We start from the raw sequence: 11,291 nt of genomic DNA, 5'->3' as shown, positions 1-11,291 counted from the left end.
TTTTTAACATTGTATTTTTATACATTTATGCTAGGGGTGCCCAAATCTAGTTTTCCAGAGCTACCATCTGCAACTTTAGATGCATTCCTTCTCTAACAAACCTGGATCATTGACTCATTATAAGCCTCTACAGAACTGAATGAGGGAAGTCAACCTTTTGTCTGGGGTGTGTTTTAGCAGGGATGCACTCCTGATTTGTACCGTCAATGTGGCCCGTTGAGGGTGGCCAATATGCTGAAGTGGCCCTCTGTGAAATTGAGTTTGACACCCCTGTTCTAGAAGGTTCTATTTATGTTCTAGAAGGGTAAAGACTGTTTTAGAATAATCAAGAGATGTGCATAAGGAGATGAATCGCCCACAACACAATCCCACAAATTTGTTTGTTTTGTGCCACTACATGCTACTCTAGACTATATACATATTCATTATGTCTTTCTTGTGCTCAGCTTTATTTGCTCTGATATTCAGAGGATATATTTGTCGGTCTTACTAAATTACTTGCAGCTCCAGGCGACTGTCAGCAATTACTTTTGTAAGACAATTTGAACACGGACAGTGTGACTACGGTGCAGCCAAAGCCTTTTCCTTCATTCTTCACTCGAAGAATGAAGAATGAAGGACAAATCTGTAATAATTTACAGATTTGAAAGTATCCATCATGTTGATTCGAAAGCTTTCTCTGTTCTTCCGAAAACATGATTATCAATCCTAAAACTGTCCGACAGCAGTTTGTGATTTTCCTCTCTTTCTGTTTGGAAGGTGATGTTTTTTATGGGATTGAAGGATGAAAAATGAGACTCATAAACAGAGAGAGTGCAACTAGGACAGCTAGTTTACAGCTAGAAACTAATGATCAGGCTTGACATCTGGCTGCAGCAACGGACTCAGACCTGAACATTCAAAGTCACATAAAGACAGCTACAAAGTCGGCCTTCTATCGCCTGAAGAACATTTCCACGATTAGAGGACTAATGTCTCAGCAAGATCTATAGAAACTCATCCATGTGTTTATCTTTATTTACATTGATTAGTATCTTCACAGGTCTGACTAAAAAAATCATTCAGCTGCAACTGATCCATAACGCTGCTGCTCACGTTCTCACTAAAACCAGGGACCACATGGAGCCTTGCACTGTCTGTTGTATGCTGTTGTTGTATCGACCTTCCAGACCCATCAGATCTTCTGGTTCTGGTTTTCCTCTGCATCCCCAGAATCAGAACCAAACGAGGAGAAGCAGCATTCAGCTTCTATGCACCACAAATCTGGAACAAACTTCCAGAAAACTGCAAAACAGCTGAAACACAGATTTCCTTTAAATCTAGGCTACAACCTCGCCTGTTTAGAGTTGTTTTTGATTAGTAGTAAATGGAACATCGATCAGTATATTTGATGTACATATGATTATTTTGATGATGGCATTTGACAAAATGCAAAGTTTGCTTGTTTCGTATTTGGTCACTGTATTATGCTTTTATGACGTCAACCACTTTGAACTGGCTTGTTGCTGAAACGTGTGATGCAAATAAACTGGGCTTACGACTTTAATTTGGATCTTTTTTTGAAAAACAGTAACAAAATCAAACTGATTGAAGCTACTAGTTTAAATATCGGGGATATGTGCTATGGTACTAGAGCATAAATCATAAATATTTCACCAATCTTATTTCTAATTCTTTCTTGTCTAATAATAACTTCTTTTTTTTTTTAACTAAATCTGAAGCCCGATTTCATGACCTTCGCCCCAATTGATGACCTTAACCTGCGGCTGAACACAGTTTGGCACAAAGTTCCAAAGTGAAAAAAATAAATAAAAATGGCTCCCATTCCCCCAAGCTCTACAACCATCCCATCAGCTCCCATTCATTACATCCCGCTAAGTCCCACCTCGGTGCTAATCATTTACGACCTCAACGACTGAGTGTGTGGCTGAATATATGGGCCTGATCAAAAGCCAGCAGTGAACATCAAACGGGCCCATTCAGTTGTAAGTCTGCCGGTAATTCAGTGAGACATTACAACGTGGCATCTCTGGTGCCAGCAGCCGGAGCCGGAGCTGGGGCAGCAGTTTAGATTAACAAGACAGGAGAAGGCGATGATGACATGCTGGCGAATGTCAGTACTCTCAACTCCACACACTGGCAAACGGCTGAGAGCTCCTTGCAAAAACAAAACAAACAAACAAACAAAAAAAAAAACGATGTGACGTATTCATCTAAATTTGCATGACATCATCTCAGGGGTGTGTGGCTTGATTTTTTTTATTAAGAATCAGCGCATCAGTACAGGAAGCACTGGCACATCTGTTCACTTTTCTCATGAAACAAAAAAAAAGTCTGTTTTAAATCACTGCGTATCTTGACAACCCACCGTCTCCAAACCTATGGCTTAAGCTTGTAGCCTCATGGGCACAAAAAAAAAAAAAAAAATGAGGCATTAGCAAAAAATCTTGACACAGCACATTCTGGAGTCGGACTCAGCAGCATGCATAGTTAAACTCAAGGGGACAGTTTTCTCTTAAAAGCTCCTCCACCGGCTTTGCCTCTTTCTGCAAGTTGAAAAACGCAGTTTTCAAAAGGAATTGGGTCATGGTAATGGCAGAAGAACATGGCATGTATAAAGGATTGGCCCCCGGAGAGAGAGAGGGAGGGAGAAAGACAGAGAGGAGAGGGGAACAATGGCAGAGCCGCTCTCAGACCCGGGACGTGCTCCACTGCTTTGTCAGTGCTGTACCAGCAAACTCCACAGCGCTGGAAAAAGTGAACTCCAACCGGAGGGAGCACGCATCACCTGAAGGCAGCAGAAAGGGGGGGCTAGTCCGGGACGCAGGAGGTAGGGAAGGGTGGGGGAGTTCATTTCATAAACACATAAGAAGCTTAGAGGGCTTCTGAGCGTTAAATTATGCTTACATTTAGAGGCTTAATGCCTTTTTTATTGTTATTTTTTGCATAAAAAGTGCTTTTTTTGGTGGAAACAAAAATGAGTAAATCTAACACCTTTGGAAAACTTGTCTGGAGTCTTTATTCTGCATGGCTAGTTTTAATTGCAAGTTTAAAATTACAGTGTGGGTGGCGGGGGGGCCGCAGGGGGGGAGCGATCTGAGGCACTCAGAAATCAGTTAGGAAGCCTTTATTCTGCTCGGCTGCTCTCTGTGAAGTTTTAAACCGGCTCTTATGACCGCACAGGCGCAAATTCCCAAGCTTTTCCATGGCTTTTTGCTCCGCCTCAAATTTCAACCACAAACTTTTCTTTTTGCAGGAAAGTACGGTATTTCAGGAAAACAAACATATCTTAACTGTGAAAGAGAATAGAAGTCGGTAGATGTTTTTGAGCAGCTATGGACCATGTAGTAATGGAGAAACATCCATCGTTCGTCTCAATCACGTCATTTTTAACGTCGTTTGATTGGATGAGTAATCAGAGTTGGGATTCCACAGGGAAGTTGTCACATTTTCATTTAGAAACTGCTCATTAGCTCCGTTTTAACTCCGCTTTCTGTCAAACCAAAGTTATTGTTCAGTGATCTAACGCTACCTGGTGTATATTTAACTCTTCTTTCATTGGTACCAATTTTGTACTTCGTACTATTGGATAGAGTCTAATACCTCTGGACACAAATGGCTTTCCTTACAAAAGCTAAAGGTCACTGAATGTTGGAAGCACAGATGAGGAAAAAAAAGAAGTAGGCATAGTTGAATATTCCAATTTTTGTCATTATCACAAATATTAAAACTAATCAACATAAGATTTGCTAACATTATACAGCCCTGCTCCTGTGTGGTTTCTGAATCTCTAAACTAGAACAATTTGGCTCTTCTTTGCAAAGTGAATCATCAGAGCAATTTGTACTTAATTACAATTGCTTGAATTCCTCCTTGGAGTCTGATGGTCTTTAGGGATGTCGTCATTTTGTGTAAGCCTACATTTCTCCTTCTGCTGTTTTTTTTTTGTTTTTGTTTTGTTTTTTCTCCCAGCGGGGATAATCGAGAAATGCGTTGTTTCTTACATTTCAATTCTTTTTTTTTTTTCTTTCTGTGAAGACGGTAAAACTGAACATTATGAACCTGTAGTGAAAACTATGTATTTCTGACTGGCTGTTTATGTGCTAAAACGTAAAGTATGAATAGAAGGATCTAACTTTGGTTTCACAGTGAACATGCTTTACGGGGAATAAAATAAAGATAAAGGAACTATATGTACATACTACTATATCTGCAGCCAAATCTTATAGATATGGGGGAATAAGGCTTGATGTGACAGTGCAGAAATACTTATTTTGTTTCACAGCAGTGGAGCTGACTTACTCTGGTTGTAAAATGTTCACTGTGCTCATCAGACAGCCCGGGGGAAGAAACTGCCTCTGTGACTGCTGGTTTTTGCAAACAAAATCCAGAAGTTAAGCAGTTTGTGTCCAGGATGTGTGTGGTCTGCAAAGATGCTAACTGCTCATTTCCTGGACGGAGGGAAAGTGAGCCCCGTTTATCTCCTCTACAGACCTGATTGTTTATCTAAGTCTGCTCCTGTGTGGTTTTTTGTATATGAGCCAAGCCACTCAGTGAGGGACAAAGAGAAATGGATCAGTGTGGTTTAAGGGGGGAAAACAAGAATGAGAACGAAACAAAATCAGGGAATCCGGCAGGACATAAACGCCACTTGACACAGATGAATGAAGTGACGCAAATCAACTCGCAGATCAACAGGAAGACGCAAAAAACAACATACTAAGCAAAGTCAAAACCTGAAACATATCCAAGAAGTGCTGATTACAAACTAAAAGCCAAAACTCGTGACATCCACATATCGTTTTCTGTTTTATTTTATTTATTTATTTTTTTATCGTTCAGGTGTTTTGGTATTCATGATGTAGCCGTCTTAAGCCCACGCAGGTACATAAATGAGTCTTTTTGTTGCTAAAGTGTGATTCGTCCACATCAGGAATTTACAAGCCATCCAACAATTTCTGGCTCAGTCATTTATATTTGAACAGCTGACATCCTTCTTTAAATATGTTCATTTTGTAACACATATAGATACATAAATAACACAGCCTGTGTTTCCCCCCTCACCTCCTCCTCTTTGCTGTGACATAACTGAAGAGCAAAAGGAGGAAATAAATGTTGCATGAATGGAGCTCCATCAGCAGAGGGCTGTCTGAGGAGCAGCCGGTGGTGTTGGATCCGGACGATGGAGGAAGAGGAGGAAGAGGTCACCTGGCTGACCACTCTCTCGCAGATCGGTGACGCCGTTTAAAAAACCAAAAACAACAAGAGACAAATCTCCTGCAGCTTCTGTACAAAACGACTTTTCCTGACGGTGGCACTCTGACTGCTGTCATCTTCCTTCTTTCTTTCTTTTTTCTTTCTTTCTTTCTTTCTTTCTTTCTTTCTTTCTTTCTTTCTTTCTTTCTTTCTTTCTTTCTTTCTTTCTTTCTTTCTTTCTTCTTTACCCTCCCTGCACGTCCTCCAGAGAAAATACTGAAAGAAGGTGGAATGCCAGCTCCCATTAGAAAAGGGATTTCAAAAGCTCCCTGACAGGAACACTAGGGGGGAAAAAAAGCTTTGCATAAGCATCTTTTTTTTCTTTTTCTTTTTTTTTTTACCCCCCTCCACCACCTCCTACTGCCATCGTGGGTGTGACTAGCAGCAGGTTAAAGCAGCCGAAGATTCTAATTTAAAGTCTAAGCGGTTTCTATAAAACTTACAGTATCTCCTGAATGGTTTATAAAACCTCAGCCTGATTGATTTGTACCTCAGCAAGAAACTGTTTTTTTTTTGTTGTTTTTTGTTTTTTATCAGAACAGTTTTATTCCTCTTTCTTTTTTTTGTACACACTGAATGACACCCTGAAGAGGAAAAAAGAAAAAAAAAAAGAGTGTGATGATGTTTGAATCTGAATTCCAAAACCAACTCCGCGCCCTGATTGGGAGGCAGAGCAGCAGTTGCCTGGTAACCACGTTTTACGATGCCAGCCATAGTTGTTGCAATGAAAAATTTAAACTCCCCGACGCCGAACTCGTCTCGGGGACCGTGAGATGAGGCGCGGATGCTTTCTCGGATCAGAGCCGGGGGAAGACGAGCAGGCGGATGAGAAGCGCACGGCGGAGCTGAACGCGCCGCGCCGCGCCGCTCCTCCATCAGCCATCCTTTTTTTTACTGCATCTCCACCAGATGGTCGAACAGCTCGAAGCCGCTTCGTTTGCCGCCAAAGTTGATCGACAGAAGTTATTGTTTTACTTACAGATTCTTCAGCGTTTAAGCTCTCCAGTTTGTGACCAAGGGGGTTCTTTCATTTCCGCTTTTCCCCCCCCCCCCCGCCTTTTTTTTTGGAACGATGAACGTGATTGATGATGCCTACTTTTCGAGTGTAATATTAAATGTTTGTTTTTCTGCAGCATTACATTTGGTTTACCCTGTTTTTAGTGGTATTGGTTTTTTTAAGTGACTTAACTATACAGAGCTACAACCAAGGTTATCCGAAAAAAATCAATCAATAAAAGTAGCATTACATAATACTTCTTTTATTTTCCCAATATCAAATGGTTTCTTTGTCTAACTTTCTAGATATTTTCCAAGAAAACTTTCCCGAGAATTTTACACATTTTCAAGAAAGTAACCAGAAAGTTCTGGAAATGTAACCAATAAAGTCTGTAAATTATGAACAAGCCAGGTGAGAACTTAATAAGCTCCAATCAATCAATCAATCAATCAATCAATCAATCAATCAATCAATCAATCAATCAATCAATCAATAAATCAATCAATAAATCAATCAATAAATCAATCAATCAATCATAATTTCAGCCGCAAGGCATTTCAAAGTGCTCTACATCATAAAAACACAAAGTCATGCAATGTAGAATCAACAATTGAAACATTACATTTATTCAAGTGTTATTGTCAAAATCTTAATTGACTGTGCTTCATCAGTGACTCCAAACCTTTGGGCTTTTAGTCTAGATTTAAAGGCACTCCGTGTTTCAGCCATTTTGCAGTTTTCTGGGAAGTTTGTTCCAAATTTGTGGTGCATGTAGAAACTCCAGTAAGGTTCTCGAATGTACCTGGTAAGTTCTGGAGAAACAATGTAGCAAGTTTTTGAAAAAATAGGATATAAGATCCCATTAAAGTCTTAGCAAGGTGATATTTTAAAAACCGCGTTGTCTTATAAGCTATCAATTTTAGACAGGTTTAGTCATTTTAGTGGAGTCATTTAGTAATCACAAGGGCCGGTTAAAGTTTCAGGAAAGAAGCTAGATAGAAACCTCTACAAAAGTAAGGTCCCCAGACAGTTCTGGACAGTAACTTCTGGTAAAATAGAAATAAAATAATAATAATACTAACATGTATGTGTCTAAATATCCCTGTCAATGACAGGTTACATCCTGTTCTAACACACTGCTCCTCCTGCTTGCTGCTGATTGCTCCCACATTTGCTGCTGCCTGTATAAATTTCTGCTCCGCTCTCACGCTCAGTCATCTACTGGAAAGCCGTCTATGTCCGTTTCAGCCTGTTGTGTTTAGACACTGTTCTCTGTAGCATCACAGAGTTCCCTCTTAGTTAAATTAAAACATCCTTAAATCGCCAACGTGAGTTTTTTTTGCTGACACCAAACAATGTTTGACTGAGGAATAACCTCGGTGTCTGAAGAGCGGATTTGCTTTTCCAACTTTTTTTCACAGCCACGACCTGTATACTTGGTTTTGCTGCTCAGCCCACTCTGCGTTTCCTTTCAAACGAGGCGTCGTACAAAGGGAAATAAACACTCTCCAACTGTAAAATATTTATTGCTAAGGTAAGTGCGGAGTTTACAACCGGTGTAGCCATTTCAAGCTTGAACTTTCACTGCCTGTTTTCCACAAGCCTTTCAAAGGTCTTCTTTGAATCATTCCTCTTCGGTGCTTCAGCGAGATGGAAAATCTCCAGTCTTTTCATCTCATTCTTCAGTGGACCCATCTTCTACATGATACGTTTTCACAGTTTATGGTCCATCAGGAATTATCTTTTTTTTATTTTTTTGGCTCTTCAAACTTTTGTCAGTTTTGTATATGCTGTTTGACAAAAGGGAACATATTTTTGCACAGCAACACGCGGCTAATAGCAAAGCTCCCCAAAGGTCCAACATAAAAACCGGGTCCATGGGAAGCCTCGGCGCTTCAGCTGCTAGTTGTAAACTAATAGATCCACGTTTGTTAAAAGTAAAAAAGTATGTTCTACTCTTTCTGAGTAAAAATAAGAGGACACATGTTCAGATAACAAATCATTTGCAGCTAAAGCTGTTCTACAAACTGGAGCTTTGGGACTTTACAGATACACATTATCACACAACTGTGACAGTTTGACAAAGATTTTCGAAAAGAATGAGTGGCGATTTATGAATAAAATATACAACATAATTTTTTTTAACTCTGTGGATTGGAAGAAATTCCACAATGAGGTCAAACTTACGCACCCAGTTCTTTAATTCCCTATTAATGAACGTATGTGCACACTTCCGCACCACAACGTGTGCACATTTCGTCTAATATTCAGTAAATCTACAGATTCACCAAGGTAAACGTTTAGGATTGAGTTTTTAATGATGGTGAAAACATGATTCACAGGCTTGTTCTTTGCCACCTTTCTAAAGCAACTGCTTTGTTCTTACAGTTTTTCCAAGACAGGTCTTCACAACTTCTCTGAGAAAGATCACAGTGGAACTGTTATGCTCACTCTCTGAAGAAGGAAACTCAGTTTCTTAGCAGATTTTTAAGGTTAGATATTCTTTTTTTCTTCTCCTTTGGATTATTGTGGGGTTTTTTCCTGTAATTTTGTCTATTTCAGCCAGATTCATTTTGTTTTTATCATGTTCAGTCTGTCCGTTTTCATTCAGTTAGTGGAGCTGGTTCAGGGTCACTGCTGGTGGTTGGAGCTCATAAATACAGAGTTTAAAAGGAAGCAGACATACAAGCAAAAATACTACCAAACTACTCTCTTTTTCTCACTTGAAACCCTAGTAGTTTACAAAAAGGGAAAAAGGCCACTAAGGAGAGAATCAAGTCAGAATCCTTATAAAGTCAAAATAAAAGTTGGATATTATGATAAAGGTTAGATATTAATAAAGCCAAAATTCTGAGGAAAATGTCCAAATTTGGATAAAAAAAAAATTCAGGAACTCAGAATTCTCAATTTAAAGTCAAAATTCTGAGATTAGAGTCTCTTTTGTTTCCAGTCACCCTAAGTTCATTTAAATGTAAAGTCTCCCATGTAACCTAGCAGTGCCTGTTTCAGGGTGCAGCTCACCTCTCCCCTGATGACAGCAGCCATCAGCCTCGGCTGCCACGTGGCATCGATGGGAAGAGTCAGAATGAAAAATGAATGAGCTGTAAAGGCCTCTCATTTTCAGGCATTTTTTGACAGACCGAGTTAATTTCTGGCTCCGTCGTTAACACTTTTACAAGCCGACGCGGCAGCAGATAACAAACGTGACAGTTTCACGACAGCACCCTGTAAAAATATTTAGAACCCCAAAGTGTTTTGTTTTGTTTTTTTCTTTTACCCATCGTCGTTTTATAACCGCAATGATTTTACCGGGCCTTTTATTTCATAGACCAACGGCTAATTTTGAAGTGGAAAGGAAAGAAAAAGCGGCTGTACACAGCTGTTTGAAAAACAGAATCCGGAAGTTACGGCGTGATTTTCTACTGAGTCCTCTCTAAACGGAGATCTAGAGTAACCAAGTGCATCCAGGTAATGTTCTTAGAATCTTAAAAACGCACATTTAAAGAAGCAAAAAAAGAAAGAAAGAATGAATGAAAGGAAGAAAGAAAGCACAAATAAAAAAAGCCCAGCATGCATTTGTAATTAGCTTTTTCAAAGATACAATTAAATCATCCTGAATACACCATCCCAACTTAAGATAGTGATGGCAGCATCATGCAGCAAGATGGGTTTTATTTCAACTCGACTACGTTTGTGCAACAAAATGTTTTGCTTGTGCAAAGATATTTATGAAAATTTAAAGAACCAGCCTCCCCCTCCCACTTTTACAAAATCAAAATGACTTTTAAAATGTCATTAATATCTTCAAAGCCAAAGCAGCACAAACAAACAAAAAAAAATGTTTTGCTGCACAAACCAGCACAAACATGGTCGAGTTGATTTACAACGATTTTGTCTGAGTTGAAGAAGGTGGGTGAGGAGCTAGCTGACCTTTAGTGACCTCTGGAAAGATTTTTTTAATATCTTCAAAATGACAGCGGCACAAACCAGGACAAACGTAGCACAAACGTTTGTCACCATTTTTGTCTGATTTGAAGAAGGTGGGGGAGGGGACAACTTCATAGTTGACGTCATAGTTTATGTTCTTTTGCGCATGCAGGTCAGTTAGGAACCGCGAACAGTCTACACTGAAGTCGGAAATATTCCCAGCATCTCCCCCAGTTCTGAAACTTTTTTTATTTATTTATTTTTGGTCTGTTCCATGAGATCCAGGCCAAAATCAGGTTTATGGCCACATCTGATCAATAATTAATGAAAATTGGAGCGGACGGAGCGCTTTCAAGCTACACACGAGGCTGTAATGTTAGGCATAAAACAAAAACCGCTTTTGGAGTTTCAGCTCTGCTTTAATCCGAGGATCAGTGATGCAGCGGCTGATGTGAAGACTGAATAATTCTGCTCTTATCTGAAACCGTGACACGCTGCGATATCAGGACTTGAGACCAGGCACGGAAACGCTCACAAGAACAAGAAGACCCAACTTTTTTTCTCTTTTCTTTTTTTCCCTGAATATTTGCACAACCAACAAGCATCATTTCACACTGACTGTGAGCAGAGGCATTCACACATCACAAGGATCTTCAAGAAAGACGTTAAAATGAGCATAACTCACTAAGATCTTTGAGGCGCACAGGCTGAGAAAGGAGATGCAGACGGTTTAAATCTTCGCTTAATCTCTAATTTGGCCAATCCGCAGCATGGACGCTTTAGCAAATCTGCTTTCATTTGCACACAGAGCACGTCGTCGGTGACATGTGGCAAAGAGCAGCTTTAATTAGCCTGTTTTTGCCTCCTGATGTGCTGAATGCAGTGCTTCCAGTCCAAATCCAGCACCTTCTCCTGTGCCAACACACGCACACATACACACACACACACACACACACTCCATGCACACATAGATCATGCTCAATTCAGCAGTGATGTGAAATTCCAGCCTAGTTGGCCTGTAAATCACGCAACTGCACACCCTGGAATGGTTCACATGAGTATAAAACTTGCTTGCTTTATATCTTGCTTTAATCTGCTCCTGTGGCTTTAT

At 39.9% G+C, this 11,291-nt stretch overlaps 1 long non-coding RNA gene across 1 annotated transcript in view; it reads right to left on the bottom strand.

The window, feature by feature from the left end:
• Nucleotides 1–5,836, bottom strand: part of LOC107837363 (uncharacterized) — a 10,786-nt gene extending 4,950 nt beyond the window's left edge. Inside the window, exons 1-2 of the long non-coding RNA XR_001663388.1 lie at nt 5,826–5,836; nt 5,726–5,731 (exon numbers count right to left, since the gene is read on the bottom strand). This is a non-coding gene — a long non-coding RNA (uncharacterized LOC107837363). The remainder of the gene's footprint in view (nt 1–5,725; nt 5,732–5,825) is intronic.
• Nucleotides 5,837–11,291: the final 5,455 nt, after the last annotated feature.

Source organism: Poecilia formosa, unplaced genomic scaffold, assembly GCF_000485575.1.
Source record: "Poecilia formosa unplaced genomic scaffold, Poecilia_formosa-5.1.2 Scaffold4, whole genome shotgun sequence".
Taxonomy (NCBI): domain Eukaryota; kingdom Metazoa; phylum Chordata; class Actinopteri; order Cyprinodontiformes; family Poeciliidae; genus Poecilia; species Poecilia formosa.
The sequence above is the reverse complement of the archived record's forward strand: the minus strand, read 5'-3'. Positions and strand labels throughout refer to the sequence as shown.